The sequence below is a fragment of the Engystomops pustulosus genome, chromosome 10 (genome assembly GCF_040894005.1).
Source record: "Engystomops pustulosus chromosome 10, aEngPut4.maternal, whole genome shotgun sequence".
In the NCBI taxonomy this organism is placed as follows: domain Eukaryota; kingdom Metazoa; phylum Chordata; class Amphibia; order Anura; family Leptodactylidae; genus Engystomops; species Engystomops pustulosus.
The window spans coordinates 68,916,739-68,937,775 of NC_092420.1; the positions used below are offsets into that span (position 1 = coordinate 68,916,739).

Consider the following 21,037-nt stretch of genomic DNA (forward strand, 5'->3'; position numbering starts at 1 on the left):
GAGGTACTGGTAATGTGCAGTGATGGCCGTTACACATCATTGCTACGGTAAAATAGCAGGACAGTCTGTTACATCATCACTGGGAGCAGAGCATAAGAGGGAAGAGAAGTTACTGAGAACTGAAGGATCATGGGACTTGTAGTTGTAGATGGTGGCCAACTTGGTGATAACTGCATACTTTAGAGAGGCCAGAAGCTCCATTTTGTGACTAATGACATTGAGTTTTGTTATATTTGTTTATTTATATCATCATGGATTTTTATATTAGACGTTCATATTCCCAGTATACTCCTTTGAATATCAAGATTCTGAATTGTTCATTGTACACATATACAATAATCAAACAATAATTGGTAAAAACCCGAATAACGTTATTTCAAATGGGCCTTTGTTCACTGAAAAAATAAGCCTTAAAAGCAAACACAATAAAATGCTTAGTAAAGGAAGGGAAAAAAATCTTGTATAATAATCTTGAATAATTTTGCCAAGTTTACTCCTACTCAGGACTTCAGCTAATCATTAATAGTTAATTGGAATCTGCAAGGTTGACATTTCAATCATAACCTAGATTAAGCCTGAAATATTGAACTTGTACCTTTAATAGCTCATTAACATTTAATTTAATCCTAGGTGTCTTGCTTTCACACAAAGTTTAGTGGGTACAAAAGAGCAGCACAATCCAGTCATTGGAGAGGAGTTTGAGCTACAGTATAAACCAAGTAGAAGTGGTAAAAAACATTAAAGGACAAAAAACTCCTACCAAACATAACGAGGTTCTGTAAAGTCTATTGATAAGTTGAGAAATATACAATTCTAGTCACATAGGGATGCAACAATGAAGAGAAAAGAAAGAATGTTATGTTATTGTTAATTATTTTGAAACATAGGGGGTCATTTACTAAGGGCCCGATTCGCGTTTTCCTGACGTGTTACCCGAATATTTCCGATTTGCGCCGATTTTCCCTGAATTGCCCCGGGTTTTTGGCGCACGCGATCGGATTGTGGTGCATCGGCGCTGGCATGCACGCGACGGTAATCGGGGGGGGGGTTGCGTGGCCGAACGAAAACCTGACGGATTCGGAAAAACCACCGCATTTAAAACAAAAAATTGGTCGCACGGGCCATACTCACATGCACCAGGAAGAGATCAGTGAACTCCGACGCAACTCGGCGGACCTCGGCGCAGCAGCGACACCTGGTGGACATCGGACATCGGCGGAGGACCTTCATGAATCGCCAGAAGACCCGAACGCTCGTCCGAGAAGCCGCTGCTGGAACGCGAATGGACTGGGTAAGTAAATGTGCCCCATAAAATTTTGTATGTGACATCACAGGCTACATTCACACTACCGTTGCCGGCCGTACCATAGCACGGCGGGCACACAGCAGTGCCGGGGAGAGGAAGAGGGGGAGAGCGCCCCTCAGTCCCGCCCTTCTCCAAAGCCTAACATAGAGCCCAGCGCCGTATTCCGTTGAAAGATAGGACATGTCCTATCTTTCTAGGGGTACGGAGCGGTACAGTGGCGCATGTGTGCTGTACCGCAGCGCTCCCGTACGGCGCCGTGAGGCCATTGCAATGTAAAGGGGACATATATATACGCCACGTTCTTTGTTTATGCTAAACGTAAGTCAGGAAAGCACCCAACATGTACGTTGAGCATACACGTATAGACAAATAGTGGCAGACGGAGGCATAGTTGTTTCCTCTGTCTGGTCACTTACTGTTCTATCCATCACAAAATGCAGCATAGAAAGATGTAGCAAGCTGCGTCTATTCATCCTGCAGCCTCCGCCTGAGTGACGTACGTGCACAATGTCGGCAGGGAAAGGTTATTAAGAGTGGATGCACCATATTGAATCCCCACAGCTCCACCATACGTTGCTCGGCAGGAGGGAGGACCCGGTGATGTCACTGTCCAAATTAGGACCGTGAGATCACTGGGGGAACACCCCATTCATCGTAAGCAGCCAATCGCCGTCTGCTGCTAATGTACACTCCTCCCACCCAGCATTCAGGGGGAAGGGAGGAGTGCCGTACTGTGTGAGGAGAAGTCGTAATCCTCCTGATGTGTAATGTATGGGTATTAACGTGGCGTGAACCCTGCCTTACACACGGGTGCAAAGATATAGTGGACACATTCACATTAAAGGATATCTGCCATCAAAATCAAGCATAATAAACCAGGGACGCTAAATAATGTAGTTTCGTAGGCTGTTACATTGTGGAAGAGCTCTTTCCCTTTCCACTGCACACTGATATGAGATTACAGGAGGGAGAGAGAGGGGGGAAGTGCTGAGGGAGCAGAGGCCAGGGGGAGACAGTGTTACAGCTATAAAACCAGATCAAGGAGGGGCTCTGGTAAAAGCCCGAGTAGCCTTTCAGGCTCATTAGTAGAATTTCATAATTAGATTTATAGAAGCAAGGTTATATATAACAAATATAAGAAGATTATCATGGTGCCTGGATCTATGAGTGAATTCTGAAATTAATTAAAGGGGTATTCCAGGAATATGAATAATTGACAAAAAAACCCCATGATGATATAAAGAAATGAATAAAACAATAATCAATGTAATTAGTCACAAAAAAGAGCTTAAATAGTTATGATTTACACATTTTACTGCCTCTCTAGAGTAGGCAGAGTTATCACCAAGATGGCCGCCACTGGAAACTACAAGTTCCATGATCCTTTAGTTGTCAGTAACTCCTCTTACCTCTTATGCTCTGCTCCCAGTGATGATATAACAGACTATCCTGTGCTGTTACCATAGTAATGATGTGCAACTGCCATCACTGGCCATACTGGATGCACTGCAACCAACCGACTACAGCCAAACTTAGTGGTGATCACATGACCCTGCCCAGTCAGGTGCAGGACATGTGATGTGGACATGTGATCTGTTCCGTGCGGAGGAAATCAACAGACTGATTAAAGGGCCAGTAGCATTTTAATTCTGCATTACATTGTATGTCAGCAGCATTTTCTGCTAAGGGGAGCAACATTTTAAATAACAACTAATTACACATTAGCTTATATTTTGAGTACCCATTTGTATATGAATTATACTAATTCCTGGAATACCCCTTAAAGAATTTAACTTCCTCTCATAAATCAGTCACACCATTTAAATGAATACATACATGGAAAATGACTCTCACTTAAATAGAACATCCTCTATATGATCTGGTGTAGGTGTACACCCCCCCCCAGCCTGCACCCCCATATCCTTTTCCTTTTCACCCAGCCTGCACCCCTATGTTCTTTTCCTTCTCACCCAGCCTGCACCCCCATATCTTATTCCTTCTCACCCAGCCTGCACCCACATGTCTTTTCTATCGTTCTCCACAATCTGTACCTGGTGCCTGGATAATTTCCATGCCAAATCTGTTGAATTCATGCATTAATTTATTTTCTTATGAAAAATCTTAAATATTTTACCCATTTGAAGATGTATTTAAAGTTGTTTTCCGCTTTCCATCTATTACCAGTTGCTCAGTAAACCGTTTGGACACTATAGATCAATTTCAAATTATAAAAAGTAACACAGCAAAAAAACATTTTACACATCATCTGAAGTGTGAAATGTGTTACCTGACATACATAGAAGCTCACTTGATTTTAATGGCAAATGTTGAGTCTAAGAGACCAAAGAGTTTGATGAATCACAGACCAAAAGGATAAATGGTCGGCAAATTCGAACTAATTCAATACTGACCGAGCATCACATAGGACCGGACAATGAATCGCACAGCTATGAATATGTGTCTGTTTGCTTTCCTTGTATTGCTCTTCTATGCTTCTCTCATTGGTAAGCAGATTTTTTATTTCACTTTTAATAGAGAGGCAGATTATAAAGTTATATGGATAGATTCTAAAGATAAATGATTAAGATGGATAGATAGATTATAGATAGATAGATATGATAAAGAGAGAGAGAAAAGATAAATACTTAACACAGATGTATAGATGGATATTTTAGATGGATGGATGATAGATAGATACTAAAGATGGACAAACAGATAGATAAATACTAAGATGGTTCGAGAGAGGCAAAAGATAGATAAGTAAACCTGTCACCAGGAATGTCATTTTTAACTGGTGACAGCTTCCAATAGTCTATGCGATGCTGATTTTATTAATGCCTTTGTCATTATTCTGAATCATTTCAGTAGTGTATGTAAGTTTAATTCACATTACCTGGCTCCCTGCCAGCAGCATGTGGTGAGTCCCAGGGGAAGGGTAATTGCAACCTGTGTGTGCCTGTGTCAGTCTCCTCTCCACACTCATGCAGCTCCCTCCCCCTCCCCACTTCCTGTTATGTACATTGAGCAGGCAGGGAGGGAGGATGCATGAGGAGACATAGGCACACGCAGGCTTCAGCTACCTAATATAAATCCAATGTTTTGAAATGATTGATGACAAAGGCATTTTTAATATCAGCATAGCAGAGGCTATTGGAACCTGACAGCAGCTGAAAATGACACTTCTGGATTATTTTACTATAGCAGCACTTCAGTAAACCAAATTTCAAAAGAAGTTGAAGTTTATTGAGATTGTGGCAAAGTTTCAGTGTTAACCCCTTAATGATCGCCCTATCGGGATTCTACGTCGGTCATTAAGGGTACTTCTTCTGACGCGACGCCTTTCTACGGCGCCGCGTCAGAAGAAGATTTCGGGACATCGGGTCAGTATAGTGCCGGTGTCGGGCTGTGATATCACAGCCCAGACCCGGCACTAACACCCGGGATCGGAAAAACTCCGATCCCGGGTGTTTAACCCCTTACACGCCGCGGTCAAGCATGACCGTGGCGTGCAAGTGTGTCCCCCGTGGATCGGACCCCCCCGGTGTGCTTACCGGGGGATCCGATCCTTCCTGCCGCTGCCCCGGGTCCCGACGAGTGACCCGAGGCTGTCGGCTCCTCTTCTCGCCGGGTCCTGCCTTCCTGGCAGGACCCGGCTGTAAGTAACTGAGCATGCGCAGCATGCTCAGTTACTTACACTTTACACTGCAATACAAGTGTATTGCAGTGTAGAGGCTTGAATAAGTGATCGGATGATCGCTTATTCAAGCCAAAATGTGGAAAATATTTGAAAGTAAAAAAAAAAAGATTAAATCATTTTATAATAATAATTAAATAAAATAAAATAAAGTCCCATAATCTCCCCAGTTACACATACAATGCAAATACAGTATATAAAACACAAAAACACACAAAAAATGTACATATCTGGTATCACCGCGTGCGTATTAATCTGTACAATAAATCTAAATCAATATTGAACCCGCTCGGTGAACGATGAAAAAAAAAACTACGAAAAACTTCCCGTAATATACAATTTTTCATCAAACACCATCACAAAAAATGTTCTAAAAAGTGATCAAAAAAAGCTACATTCCCTAATATGATACGACTGAAAATAACAACTCTTTTCGCAAAAAATAAGCCCTCAACCAGGTCTGACAACATAAAAATACAGAAGTTATGGCAATAAAAATTGTCAATAGTAAAAACAATGCGATATTCTCCAATATTGGTTTTGCTCAGGAAAATTGAGCAAAGATAAGAAAAACTATATAAATGAGGTATCACCGCAATGGTAGTGAACCAGAGAATAAAGATAAAATATTATTTTTACATTACGGTGAGCGGGGGAAAAAAAATGCTAAAAATCCAAAATAAAAATTGATGATTTTGTTTGTGTCCCCCTTGAAATAGTTAATAAAATCTCATGAATTAGCTATAGACCCCCTAAATGAATTATCTATACATTGTATCTCATTCCGTAAAAAATAAGCCCTCATATGTTTGCATTACCAAAAAAAATAAAAATGTATAGGTCGTACAATGTGACAATACAAATCTGCTGTGAATGGCGCCTCCATTCATTCTATACTTGGCCGTGCGCCCGTACAGCAGTTTACCACCACATATGGGGTATCAATACACTCTGGAGGAATTGGGCATCAAACGTTGCAGTGTGTTTCATCATTTAATTTATTCTGAAACTGTCAGTTTGGCCTAAATGAATGTATTTACCAAAAAAATTCCATAGTTTCTAAATCACAGGTCCATATTGTTTTACCCATGTGAAACACTTAAAGGGTTAATGGACTTAATCGAAGTTGTTTTACATACGTTGAGGGGTGAAGTTTCTATAGTGGGGTAATTTATGGGGTTTTACTATTATTTAGGCCTTTCAAAGTCACTTGGAAGCTGAGTTGTCCCTCAAAATGTGAGTTTTGGGGATTTTCATGAAAATGAGAAAAATGCCACCTAAAGTTCTGCGCCTCATAACATCCTAGAAAAGTGACAGGAAGCATAAAATATCATACCAACATAAAGTAGACATTTCGTAAATGTAATTTATCAAGTTTTTTGGGTAGTTTTACTTCCTGTCTGGAAAGCAGAACATTTCAAACTTGGAAAATGAAGAATTTTTACAAACTTTTGCCAAATTTTCCCTTTTTTTCAGAACGAATCGCAAAACATATCACTTAAATTTTATAACTAACATGAAGTACAATGTGTCACGAGAAAACATTCTCAAAATCACCGGGATATGTTAAAGCGTTCCGAAGTTATAACCAATTATCGTGAGACATGTCAGATTTGAAAAATCGAGTCTGGTCATTGAGCTGAAAACTAGTGTCGGTGATAAGAGGTTAACCACCATTTTCGAGCCTTTGGATTACTGAAGTGCTGCCTGCGTTTTTACATTAACTATTCGAAGGCTCTTCAAGGACTTGTGGGGGCACAGCACAGACTTGGATTTTTGACTCTTCTAGATAGATAGTAAGAGATGTAAAAGATATAAGACTATCGATATGCTAGTTGGATGTAGGTGCTACATTGAATAAGCTTCTAACCAACAACTGCAAGGGTAGTCTTCAGATCCCGAATGGCTGGTAGATGAACAGCATAATGGTGATACTCTGCGGCTCCAGAGGGTGGGAAAGTTGGTAGTTCACATAGGGCAAGGGGACATGTGATAGAAATGGCTAGATGGAATTTTTACAGAAACTTTGGATTTTACATATCCTCAGAAATATTCTAGAATTAATTTGTATTGATCAATGAATGTCTTTAATATTCTGCTGCAGAACCTGTCCAAAACCTGCCGATCAACAGTCGAGAAGCCAGCAAGGTTAGTTGTGAGCATTTCCTGACTCCGGGAGACAGTTATTATGCAGCGTGCCTATAGGCAGATAGCGAGTGTTTTTCTGCATGGGTGACATGAAGCTCTTGGATGACATTAAGCAGATGACAAATTTGTCCGTAGCTCAGATTAATATCGCAATTAGTTAAGACATTGATATGAACGCAGGGAGGAAAATTGCAGAATCCCAACAGTACAGTGAGTCTTAAATGTCAATTTACCGATATGAATGGAACGAGAGCTGTGTACCTATTCTGCATTTTTGTGAAGAGGAGAAGTACAACCTTTATCAGAATGGTATATCCTTTTAAGGTGATCTGTCAATCACTGCCAGGGTCATGGTGAAAATAACAAGACATATGTCAGATAGTATTTACCCAGAACCGATTGAGAAAAGATCCCGGACCTCCGGACACCTTTACATTTAAATATCAAGACTAGTGAATGGAAGGTCAGTTGCAAGATGATTCTATCATCTGATTTATTGTAATTTATGTTGAGGCGGTGGTTGGCTTCTCTGCATGAAGAAGACTCCACTGCTCGGTTAAACAGAATAATGCAAATATGATGTTAACTACATTTTAAAGTGCACAAGCATGTATTTCATTTCTCACTTTCTGCCTTTAATTTAGAGGTAAATGTCATTCATCGCTCTCCTTGTGGGCATATTGCTGATAGGCTTTGTCTCCCACAGTTCCCTTAATTCTTACAACACATTTAGGGGGAAACAACTAATCAGAAGCCGGAGGCGTAAACGTTACCAAGATCATTTTCTTTTTATAGTTATAGAAGATGTAATATAAATAATTGCAAGTTAACACTGCCTGAAAAACACAAGAGCATCATCTGCTCTAGAAGAAGACGAAACGAGATTCAGGTTTTAGTGGGTTTTTTGTTCATGGGATTTCTTGTTTTTCTCTCCTTATACACCATCACTTTAGTACCTACTGGGATCCAACCTCTAGGACTTCTACTGATTGTGAAAATGTGAAAAGTTCAGATCCTTTGATGTCAGGGTTAGTGGAGGTCCCACTATTTGGATATTTTCTTATTATCAAGGATTTGGCAAATTCTAGATATTTTGAATCAAATTAGAAGGTGTGAAAACAATATAAAAACAATACAAACAACTGTATTTACAGTAAGTGACCCCTCTATCTGAACAATAGGTTTAACAAAATGCTGGGACCCCCACAATCACAAGAATGGGAGCCCTAAAAATACCAAGACTAGAGGTCATGTTTTCATTAATAGATGGAGCAGTAGGTCGAGCATTGGTCCTTACCGAGCGTCTTGCCCACATGTTTCCAGCACTTTTATTCACAGTTTATGTGGTTGCCGGAGATAGCTGTGATTGAAAATTTAGTCACCCCCATACTATTTAATGGTGTGGAAGGAAGTATGCTCATCTTGCTGCTCCAACCATTCGTCAGACCCTCATTTTGTATATTTATTGTTAGCATTGATAATTCAGCCAGTTCAAATTGACTCTGTTATCAAGTTCTCTTTTCCATTATTCCAGAACCATGGTTCTATCTTCTGTGAAACCAAAAATACTGGCTCCAGACTTTAAGGGGGTTGGCCACTTTTCAATATTTCTCTTCAATTAGATATACACACACCGGCCACTTTATTAGGTACACCTGTCCAACTGCTCGTTAACACTTAATTTCTAATCAGCCAATCACATGGCGGCAACCAAGTGCATTTAGGCATGTAGACATGGTCAAGACAATCTCCTGCAGTTCAAACCGAGCATCAGTATGGGGAAGAAAGGTGATTTGAGTGCCTTTGAACGTGGCATGGTTGTTGGTGCCAGAAGGGCTGGTCTGAGTATTTCAGAAACTGCTGATCTACTGGGATTATCACGCACAACCATCTCTAGGGTTTACAGAGAATGGACCGAAAAAGAAAAAACATCCAGTGAGCGGCAGTTCTGTGGGAGGAAATGCCTTGTTGATGCCAGAGGTCAGAGGAGAATGGGCAGACTGGTTTGAGCTGATAGAAAGGCAACAGTGACTCAAATCGCCACCCGTTACAACCAAGGTAGGTAGAAAAGCATCTCTGAACGCACAGTACGTCGAACTTTGAGGCAGATGGGCTACAGCAGCAGCAGACCACACCGGGTGCCACTCCTTTCAGCTAAGAACAAGAAACTGAGGCTACAATTTGCACAAGCTCATCGAAATTGGACAGTAGAAAATTGGAAAAACGTTGCCTGGTCTGATGAGTCTCGATTTCTGCTGCAACATTCGGATGGTAGGGTCAGAATTTGGCGTCAACAACATGAAAGCATGGATCCATCCTGCCTTGTATCAACGGTTCAGGCTGGTGGTGGTGGTGTCATGGTGTGGGGAATATTTTCTTGGCACTCTTTGGGCCCCTTGGTACCAATTGAGCATTGTTGCAACGCCACAGCCTACCTGAGTATTGTTGCTGACCATGTCCATCCCTTTATGACCACAATGTACCCAACATCTGATGGCTACTTTCAGCAGGATAATGCGCCACGTCATAAAGCTGGAATCATCTCAGACTGGTTTCTTGAACATGACAATGAGTTCACTGTACTCAAATGGCCTCCACAGTCACCAGATCTCAATCCAATAGAGCATCTTTGGGATGTGGTGGAACGGGAGATTCGCATCATGGATGTGCAGCCGACAAATCTGCGGTAATTGTGTGATGCCATCATGTCAATATGGACCAAAATCTCTGAGGAATGCTTTCAGCACCTTGTTGAATCTATGCCACGAAGAATTGAGGCAGTTCTGAAGGCAAAAGGGGGTCCAACCCGTTACTAGCATGGTGTACCTAATAAAGTGGCCGGTGAGTGTATCTCTGCATATATATGTACCTGTTCATTTGCCTCTTTTGAGAGCTTCAGCCTTTCCCTGTCCTCACCATGCTGCCCTCTGCACATATACAGAATTTCCTGTTTCTGACTCCTTCAGTCCATCCTAATGGCGAGCTGCACTGTGTCTTTTTTTGCTCACAGTTAATGTCACTGATGGTCACAGAGAGAAGGTAGGGGGGAGAAGGATGAGTCATCAGCTCCTGCTGCAGGTCCCTCCAATACATCAGTGCATAAACATGTAAACAAAGAACCACAGAGAGTTTGCAGACAGCACTTTAAGTAAGTATCAAGCATGACAACTCAATTGATGAACATTCAGGGATTATTATTATTATTACGATTAGAGATGAGCGAGTATACTCGTCCGAGCTTGATGCTCGTTCGAGTATTAAGGTACTCGAAACGGCTCGTTGCTCGGACGAGTATTTCCCCTGCTCGAGATCGAGCATTTAATTAAAAAAACACAGTGAAGAACAATGAAGAATAGAATAAAAACAGTGAACACAGTGAACACAGGATCATTTAAGTGAAAAACACAGTGAAGAACACAGTGAAGAATAGATTACAGATGTTCGGCACATCTGCTTACTTGTCGGGAGATACGCGCGGAACGGTGCGAACAAAATAGTATGTGAAGAACAATATATATGTGTGTGAAGAACACATTGCAGAACACGGTGAGCAGGACAGAGACAACGAGGAGCAGCACAGAGACACCGGGGAGCAGCACGGAGACATGGGGCAGCGGCAGCACGGAGACATGGGGCAGCGGCAGCATGGAGACATCAGCCAGCGGCACGGAGCGGCACGGAGACAACGGGGCACGGAGACATCGGGGCACGGAGACATCGGGGAGCGGCGGGGAGCCGCACGGAGACATCGTTGCACGGAGACATCGGGGAGCGGCACGGAGACATCGGGGCACGGAGACATCGGGGCACGGAGACATCGGGGCACGGAGACATCGGGGCACGGAGACAGCGGGGCACGGAGACAGCGGGGCACGGAGACATCGGGGCACGGAGACAGCGGGGCACGGAGACAGCGGGGCACGGAGACAGCGGGGCACGGAGACATCGGGGCACGGAGACAGCGGGGCACGGAGACAGCGGGGCACGGAGACAGCGGGGCACGGAGACAGCGGGGCACGGAGACAGCGGGGCACGGAGACAGCGGGGCACGGAGACATCGGGGCACGGAGACAGCGGGGCACGGAGACAGCGGGGCACGGAGACAGCGGGGCACGGAGACAGCGGGGCACAGAGACAGCGGGGCACGGAGACAGCGGGGCACGGAGACAGCGGGGCACGGAGACAGCGTATCTCCCGACAAGTAAGCAGATGTGCCGAACATCTGCAATCTATTCTTCACTGTGTTTTTCACTTAAATGATCCTATTCTTCACTGTTCTTCACATCTGTAACTTGTCGGGAGATAATATACGTGCGGAACAGTGAAGAATAGATTGCAGATGTTTGCATACATCTGCTAACTTATCAGAAGACATTCTTTTTCAATTAATTAACACATTTTATTCCCGAACCATGGTCCCTTTGAAAAATGCTCGAGTCTCCCATTGACTTCAATGGGGCTCGTTATTCGAGACGAGCACTCGAGCATCTGGAAAAGTTTGTCTCGAATAACGAGCACTCGAGCATTTTAGTGCTCGCTCATCTCTAATTACGATATTAAAGACACATGGGCAATTTATGTAAAAGAGTGGGCACCTACTTTAAAACCCTTTTTGTCTGAGTGACTCATCTCAGACAAAAAGTAAATCTTCTCAGCTCATTTGTATATGACCTCAAAGGGAATTTGTTTTTACAGTCAGGCATTATTTTAAAAACCAGGGCATAAGAAGATAAAAGAAGAGCAGATTCTGCCATAGGGGGGCACACATTAGTATGTCAGTTTGCTTGATTTGGTGTTAGATGTTCTTTAAATTAATCACCTTTCTTATCAGGAGGCCATTACTATATCAGGGCAGCAAAATCACTTTAAGGTTTTTCTTTATTGAGAAAAGGTATCTAGGCCAACATACCTCACATCATTATCCATTGAAGATCTGGGGACCATCTAGTATATAAGTGGAAAGTTGTGGGATGAAATCAATAATTGGACACAGGAATAGTTTACAAATAGTGATGAGCAGACCAGTCATAATTCGGGTTGGGGTTCGAATTTTAAAACTCTGTTCGGGTACCAAGCCTGAACCACCCACCAGTGACACCCGTGATTACTGTTGGTACTGGGTGTTAACAGTTTTAATGCCACAGGCAAAGTTGCCAGGGGCATTTAAGTTACTCCAGCTGATGCTTTCTGACATTTTTTTGCAGGGGGGGGGGGGGGGCAGGGTGTAAATTAGGGTTTGATTTTAGCCAAACCCATACCATCTCCGAACTACTAAAGTACTTTTAACTTTGCGGTTCAGGAACACTTATCATGATTTTAAAAGATAATGGGGCAGATTTACTTACTCGTCCCGTTGACACCGCTAATCTGGAATGTCCGACGAGGATTCGGATCTGCTGCGTTTCACTAAGATCGTGTGTCCAATTTCCTGCATGTGTCGCTTCCCCGCTTCGGTCCGCCAGAGTTCACCTTCTTCTTCCCGGTGCATGTGATTGTTGATCTTGCGACACCATTTGGTTTTTAAAATCTGTGGTTTGTCTGACGTCCAGACCCCCCCCCCCCCCCCGATTTGTGTTGCATGCAAGCTGGCACCGATGAGCCACAATCCGATCATGTGCGCCAAAAATCGGGGGCAATTCAGTGCAGAAAGGAAAAATTCATCAAACCCAATGGAAATGTGTCCGATGGACAATATATATTTCTTTTGAGTAAACTTAAATTCTGTTTCAATTTGCCAAGCATTAATTGCCGCAGATCACATGGACGTGGGTACAGTAGTCAATGACCTGCCTGTATCAGACGCTGCATGGTTGTAAAGAAACCTAATTGGAGAACCTGGTTCAAGCATCATAATATCTGTTCCCTTTTAAAGAATGGCTGGACCATTATACAAAGTTTTATACCTCTTGTGTCAACCCCTCATCCTCATATACAGGCGGTCCCCTACTTAAGAACACTCTACTTACATACGACCCCTAGTTACAATTGGACCTCTGGATATTAGTAATTGCCTGCCTGTACTGGTATATAGGAGGGAAGTCCAAAAAAGCTCATAAGTTGAGCAGATGAGTGATCAAAGGAATAGAAAGGAATAGAAAAGAGGCTCAATGGATCTGGTTGTGCTATAGATAGGCAGGGAATTATATGAATTAATTTATGTGAATTTATTTATTGTTCTAGAAACTCATATTTCCCCATATTTATTGGAATTTGTTGAGAATGCATTCATTGTTTTCTACACTTAAATGTTTTCTCATTTGATACTTATTTATTCAATACTTATTTTTACACATTGTGTTGTTGAGATATTAATAAACCGTTTCTTATTATGTAACTCCTATTGTATCCTGAATACCGGTGTGCACCAAAATGACAAATCCATCCATCCTCATAGTCTGTAAGCTCTTGTGCCACCCCTCATCCTCATAGACTGTAAGCTCTTGTGCCACCCCTCATCCTCATAGACTGTAAGCTCTTGTGTCACTCCCTCCTCCTCATAGACTGTAAGCTCTTGTGATACCCCCTCATCCTCATAGACTGTAAGCTCTTGTGCCCCCCTCATCCTCATAGACTTTAAGCTCTTGTGTCACCCCCTCATCCTCATAGACTGTCAGCTCCTGTGCCCCCCTCATCCTCATAGACTTTAAGCTCTTGTGTCACCCCCTCATCCTCATAGACTATAAGCTCTTGTGTCACCCCCTCATACTCATAAACTATAAGCTTTTGTGTCACCCCCTCATCCTCATAGACTGTAAGCTCTTGTGTCCCCCCTCATCCGCATAGACTGTAAGCTCTTGTGTCACCCCCTCATCCTCATAGACTGTAAGCTCTTGTGTCACCCCTCATCCACATAGACTGTAAGCTCTTGTGTCACCCCCTCATCCTCATAGACTGTAATCTCTTGTGTCACCCCCTCATCCTCATAGACTGTAATCTCTTGTGTCCCCCTTCATCCTCATAGACTGTAAACTCTTGTGTCACCCCCTCATCCTCATAAACTGTAAACTCTTGTGTCACCCCCTCATCCTCATAGACTGTAAGCTCTTGTGTCACCCCCTCATCCTCATAGCCTGTAAGCTTGTGTTCCCCTTCATCCTCATAGACTGTAAGCTCTTGTGTCACCCCCTCATCCTCATAGACTGTAAGCTCTTGTGTCCCCCCCTCATCCTCATATACTGTAAGCTCTTGTGTCACCCCCTCATCCTCATAGACTGTAAGCTCTTGTGTCACCTCCTCATCCTCATAGACTGTAAGCTCTTGTGTCCCCCTTCATCCTCATAGACTGTAAGCTCTTGTGTCACCCCCTCTTCCTCATAGACTGTAAACTCTTGTGTCACCCCCTCATCCTCATAGACTGTAAGCTCTTGTATCACCCCCTCATCCTCATAGACTGTAAGCTCTTGTATCACCCCCTCATCCTCATAGCCTGTAAGCTCTTGTGTCACCCCCTCATCCTCATAGACTGTAAGCTCTTGTATCACCCCCTCATCCTCATAGACTGTAAGCTCTTGTGTCACCCCCTCATCCTCATAGACTGTAATCTCTTGTGTCCTCCTTCATCCTCATAGACTGTAAACTCTTGTGCCACCCCCTCATCCTCATAGACTGTAAACTCTTGTGTCACCCCCTCATGCTCATAGACTGTAAGCTCTTGTGTCACCCCCTCATCCTCATAGACTGTAAGCTTGTGTTCCCCTTCATCCTCATAGACTGTAAGCTCTTGTGTCACCCCCTCATCCTCATAGACTGTAAGCTCTTGTGTCCCCCCCTCATCCTCATATACTCTAAGCTCTTGTGTCACCCCCTCATCCTCATAGACTGTAAGCTCTTGTGTCACCCCCTCATCCTCATAGACTGTAAGCTCTTGTGTCACCTCCTCATCCTCATAGACTGTAAGCTCTTGTGTCCCCCTTCATCCTCATAGACTGTAAGCTCTTGTGTCACCCCCTCATCCTCATAGACTGTAAACTCTTGTGTCACCCCTCATCCTCATAGACTGTAAGCTCTTGTATCACTCCCTCATCCTCATAGACTGTAAGCTCTTGTAGCACCCCCTCATCCTCATAGATTGTAAGCTCTTGTGTCACCCCCTCATCCTCATAGACTGTAAGCTCTTGTATCACCCCCTCATCCTCATAGACTGTAAGCTCTTGTGTCACCCCCTCATCCTCATAGACAGTAAGCTCTTGTGTCACCCCCTCATCCTCATAGACTGTAAGCTCTTGTGTCACCCCCTCATCCTCATAGACTGTAAGCTCTTGTGTCACCCCCTCATCCTCATAGACTGTAAGTTCTTGTGTCACCCATCATCCGCATAGACTGTAAGCTCTTGTGTCACCCCCTCATCCTCATAGACTGTAAGCTCTTGTGTCACCCCCTCATCCTCATAGACTGTAAGCTCTTGTGATCAGGGCCTTACTCCTAGTGTTCTATATGACTGTTTGTACTCTGTAATGTTTTATTCTATTTGTATATTTACCCCTATGATTAGTAAAGTGCTACAGAATATGATGGCGCTATATAAATAAAGATTATTATTATTACTAGCCATAATCATGAGATGTAATTCTGTTGCAATCAGTCTGTAGTATGTACGTAGCTTACAAGTCGACTTCTGATCGAAACCCTGATCCGGCAATTCTCTGCTGTGAACAGATTTATAATAAATGTAACATTTCCCCGAAGAAATCCATTCCACGGCACAACTCTTCAGTTTCTACTTTAGGCTACAACAAACAATTATGAGCACCAATTCCGATTTGATATTGGTACATTATCAGGCAGAGCTCCACTTTCTGTCTCCGCTGTGCTACCTTAAACCACCCTCGACTTGCTCAGAACAAACGTCTTTCAACTAAAAGCAAAACCCAGTGAAAGTGAATGTTAAATTATTCCTATAAGTGGAAATAAAGCTTTTGCTGAGATGAGTGTTTTAGATAATCTAACATTTGCTCTCCAGTAAAACTGCAGAAAACCAATTGAGTCTTTTGTCATGTTACATAAGATAGTTAATTTACCACCAAGAATGAAATGTTTCTTCTCTTTTTTCATTATCGCAGCATTTTTCAGCAAGAAGGAAGACCCGATGAAGATTGACGACGCTGTATATGGTATGTATGGTGTTCCCGGAGACAGACTATCCGTGCAGCTGGATCACGCTTGTTTTACAGCCAATAGATGGTTTTATGTATCAATGAAACAGTAGAAATAACATTAAAATGTCCTGTTCTCACTGACATTACAGGGATAGTCATATCATTTTTAGAAGGAAGTATCAATTCTGGAGCGAAAATGTGTTGACAAAATTGACCAGTTAGGGTGTTGCATCAATTTTATCAAATAGTTTTGACAGTCATCAGCATGAGGAATTATAGAGACAATAGAGACACAGAGATGTAAGCAGGGGTGTAACTAGCTGGAACGACTGTGACCGGGCCTGTACAGGGAGGGGTGCCTGTGGCACCTCCTGCAATATTCATCTGTGCACCTGATGAGATAAAATTATACTAACTGGGGCACATTTACTTACCCGTCCCGTTGCATCCGCTGATTCCAAATGTCCGACAAGGATTCGGAGCTGCTTCGATTCACTTACAGAGTCCGCCAGAGTTCACCATGTTCTTCTTGGTGTATGTGAGTGCTGATCTTGCGACACAATTTGAATTGTAAATTACGCAGTTTGTTCGAATCAGTTGGGTTGTCCAACAGCCCGGAAATATTCGGGAAACCCGACAGAAATGCATCTGTGGTCAGCTCCTCCACTGTTGTATTCTTGGTACTCGCTATGCTGCAGCAGCCAGAGACTGAAGAAATCAGGCGATACCTTTTTGAGGCTAATTGAGTATATTTGATGGTGAGCTCTTGAGAAAACTAGTTCTCTTCGTCAGACATGATGTTATATGACATTGGGGCTCATTTACTAAGGGTCCGTGGAGCGCATATTCGTCGGGTTTCCTGACGATTTCTGTTTTGTGCCAAACTGCCCAGGATTGTGACGCATGCGATCAGATTTTGGCGCATTGGTGCCTGCTTGCACGCGACAGAAATCAGGGGGGCGTGCAGTCGGGCAGCCCGACGGATTCGGACAAACCGCGGAATTTAAGATTTAGAATTGTGTTGCAAGACACGCACTTACAAGAACCGGTAAGAGAAGGTGAAGTCCGGCGGACCTCGGTGCGGAAGCCGCGGATGCAGGAACTCGGGCACACGACCTCTTGGGCGCACGACCTTAGTGCGGAAGACCCGAATCCTCGTCGGACAACGCACCGCGGGATCGCGAAAGGTAAGTAAATCTGCCCCATTATGTCTGACGAAGAGAACTATTATTTTTGGAAGCTCACCATCAAATATACTCAGTCCTCTTCTGCTCTCCACCTATTCTTGCAGCATTAAAATAAATGTATTGCACTGTCCCTTTAAAAGTAGGGATTTCATCTATAGACGTAGAAAGTGACATCAGTATTGTGGTAACAGCGTTGTAATTATTTTTATGCTTACTTGTGCAAATAGCAGGGAACTGGTGTGCAGGCTTAGTAGTGGCGCCCAAGGAACATCCTCAACAGACATTAGCACAGTTTTCTCTATATGTTGAACACACTAAAACGCAAATAGTCAAAACATTTAATTGAGGTCAACAAGACCGGTTATACTGCTACCTCTCTACAACTTAGCACAAAGTACTGGAGGAAAATGTCAAGCAGTAAAAAAGTCTGCACATGTTTTTATGAAGAGTTTGCACCACTTTTGTGTCATGGCTGTTTTGTGTCAGACAATTTATGTGTATGTTCTCAGCTTGCACCACATTTATTACTGTGCCTCGGCACTTGCACACTGTATAATGAAAGTGTAACTGTGCAACTGTGTCCACCCTACACATGAGTGAAAAAACTGCACAAAGGAAGTCTGCAACACTTTTTATACATTTTTGGCCAGTATCTGCTCAACAGAGGCCATTTTAATTTCTACTGTGGATGGATCCCACTGTATGGCATCTATCCCTGTCCTCTGCTGAGCATATATTGTACTCCTATATTGTTTCTCAGTGATCTTACTGTCCAAATATAGCAATTTTAGTCACTAGAAGGAGTTGCTGTACAATGGCAGCAGAAAATGACTGCCTGCTGCCAATGTATGCTCCTCCTCCTGCGTTCAGGGGGAGGGGCTTAAACAGTGAACATATCCCCCAGTATGAACATGCAGCGGGATACACTGCTGCTCTCCCTTTTGTATAGATACGCTAAGAAGCAACGTAATGGGGCAGATTTGCTTACCCAGTCCAGTCGCGATCCCGTGGAATGTTCTCCGACGCTGATTCAGGTTCTGTCGGAATTTACTAAGGTTGTGCGCCCGATGTCCACTAGCTGCTGTGCTGAAGTCTGACGTAATTCACCTTCTTCGTCTCGGTGTATGTGAGTGCTATCTTTGCGACACAAATTTTTTTTTTTAAATTCCACAGGTTTTCTGAATCCGTTGGGTTTTACGATGGCCACGCCCCCCGATTTCTGTCACATGAAAGCCGGTGCCGATGCGCCACAATCCAATCGCGTTTGCGCCAAAATCCCGGGGCAATTCGGCGCAAATCGGAAAAATTTGGTAAACCCGGCGGAAAAATGCGATTTGGACCCTTAGTATATGTGCCCCAATGTATCATTACAACCAAAGGGAAAAAAAAGATGAATGCTGCTTAAAAAGTATGTAAAATATGTAAAATAAATAAATACATAAATGAAAACTAAATAATTCCTAAAATAAATGGATGTGTATATAACTGGAAACATGCTGAACTATCTATTGCTGACTACTGAACCAAGTAAATGTGGTGTTTATAAGGACAATTTGTAAAAAGATTACGGTTTAAATAAGGATTTAACATGAAATATTTATTATTAAAAATTAAAATGGGGGGGGCGCACAAATTACGTGGAGGAGGTTTCTTTTATTTCTATTTGTACACACTATACAAGAATTCACTTGTCATTCCGGTAACCATCCAGGTGAGTTTGTATTCACATCTTCGCCCCTTGTTTATTTCTTCACGTTTCTTTTTATTGTCAATTTCCAGTAAATAAGATTGAGGACATTATTGCACATTATTGTATATGCACAATGCAACCACATCTGTGACTCAAGGTTGTTAAAAAGGTACATGAGGCAGCTCCTAATATCCTTTATTCACAAGCAAATCCAATGAGATGCTGTCTCTCAAGGTTAAGCTCAATCTCAGATAGAAGGCAGACTGTATAATTTTTTATTGACGGCCACGAATGGGGTTGTTGGAATATAATTAAGGAGTAATTACAGCTTCTAGCAGCCACTAGAAATAATGTAGACATGGAGAAGTGATCAGAAATAGGTCTGTTAATACATAAAATACCTCACCCCCCCCCACCCATATTTAGTCTATGTATATAGCGCTGCAGTGCTTAGCTGTATATCCAAGAACAATGATGAAGCATCTGCTTGCTGCTATTCATAGGGTCTGGTAAGAGAAGGCTTTCTCCTTTCTCGTAGCCGAGACTGAATCCTGCCTTCACAAGATCCCATTCTAAGCTATGAAAAAGCTCAACAGAGACCAAATAGTAAAGCGATAAAGCAAACGCATGACTGCATTGTGGCGATAGAGACAATATTAATTTACTTTTATTGCTTTCATGATTTTTTTTATTCTCTCCAAACAGGTGGAAAGGGAGACTTTGCCTCATCCTCAGATGCTCTGATTAGACAATGCGTGGCTGAATGTATGACCGGCAGGGGGCGCCTTCGCTCCGTTTAACTATTGATAAAAAGAAAATAAACCTTCCCCCCCCCCCCCAACTGTTCTGCCTGAAATATCCACAGATAATAAAAAATATGTACTTTTTAAACTGAAATAAAACACATCTGGCGTGCAGTGTGAACAACCCCTGGTATATAGATTATTAAATGGTTGAAGGCATGTATAATTCAATGCCTGCCTGGAGTGGGTTATGTAATGTGTGGGTTTTTATGTCCTCGTAGACCTAGTACACAAAGACATCTTCTATATACACATAGAGCAGAGCTGAATCTAGCAATATAGCGGGCTGAGTTTGTGATCTCACACCGTAGTACTGATAAACTGGGTAACAATATCTTAAGATAAGAACATCAAGTGCAACCCATGATGGATTCAGCTCTGCTACAAAAGTAGATAAGGATAGATGAGGCTTCTAGAGTATGCCTATTGCATCTTTTCCGATTAGGGAAATATCTTCTGTTTTGTAAGAAATAAACATAAAAAACCCATATAAAACACATACTTATACCATAACAATTGACATGTGCAAACTATGCTTACACTTTGAAGAAGTCATAGTATTAGGTTACACAATCTGTTATATTGTATACATTGGGACAGATGTATCACTTGTTTTTTTTGTTGTTTTTGCGCCTTTTCATATTGCCACACTGTTTTTGCGCCAGTTTTGCTTCTAAACAACAAACTAGCCAAAAATAACCATGTTTTCTTAATGTGTCCTAACAATCCAGATGCTTTGCTGCGCCTACTAATCATTCATCATTAAAGACTTTTTCATTTAGACGCAATTTAGGCGCAAAAACACTTCAGCCCAAAGGTGGTGTAGACGGAGAAGCAACACTGAGCACTTTTTTATGCAAAGCATGTGTATCCCCATATAGTACAGCAGCACAGCAATGTATCTTCTGTATAGCACAGCAGCAGAGCAGTGTATCTCACGTCTATATCACAGCAGCAGAGCTCAGCCAGCGTTTACACTACATGCAGCCTCTGTTTACAGTTCATGACCTTCTATGTACAAATAATCTGCAAAAGCAGCAGCTCAGAGCAGGAAAGAAGAGAAGTTTGTAGGAGCTGCAGACAATACAGAGAAGTGTCCTGTATAGCAGGATGA

At 42.6% G+C, this 21,037-nt stretch overlaps 1 long non-coding RNA gene across 1 annotated transcript; it reads left to right on the forward strand.

The window, feature by feature from the left end:
- The first annotated feature begins 3,578 nt into the window (after window positions 1-3,578).
- Window positions 3,579-19,965, forward strand: LOC140103528 (uncharacterized). The gene is made up of 4 exons (XR_011850125.1): window positions 3,579-3,810; window positions 7,105-7,148; window positions 16,208-16,258; window positions 19,826-19,965. It is a non-coding gene; the product is annotated as an uncharacterized lncRNA (long non-coding RNA).
- The last annotated feature ends 1,072 nt before the right edge of the window (window positions 19,966-21,037 follow it).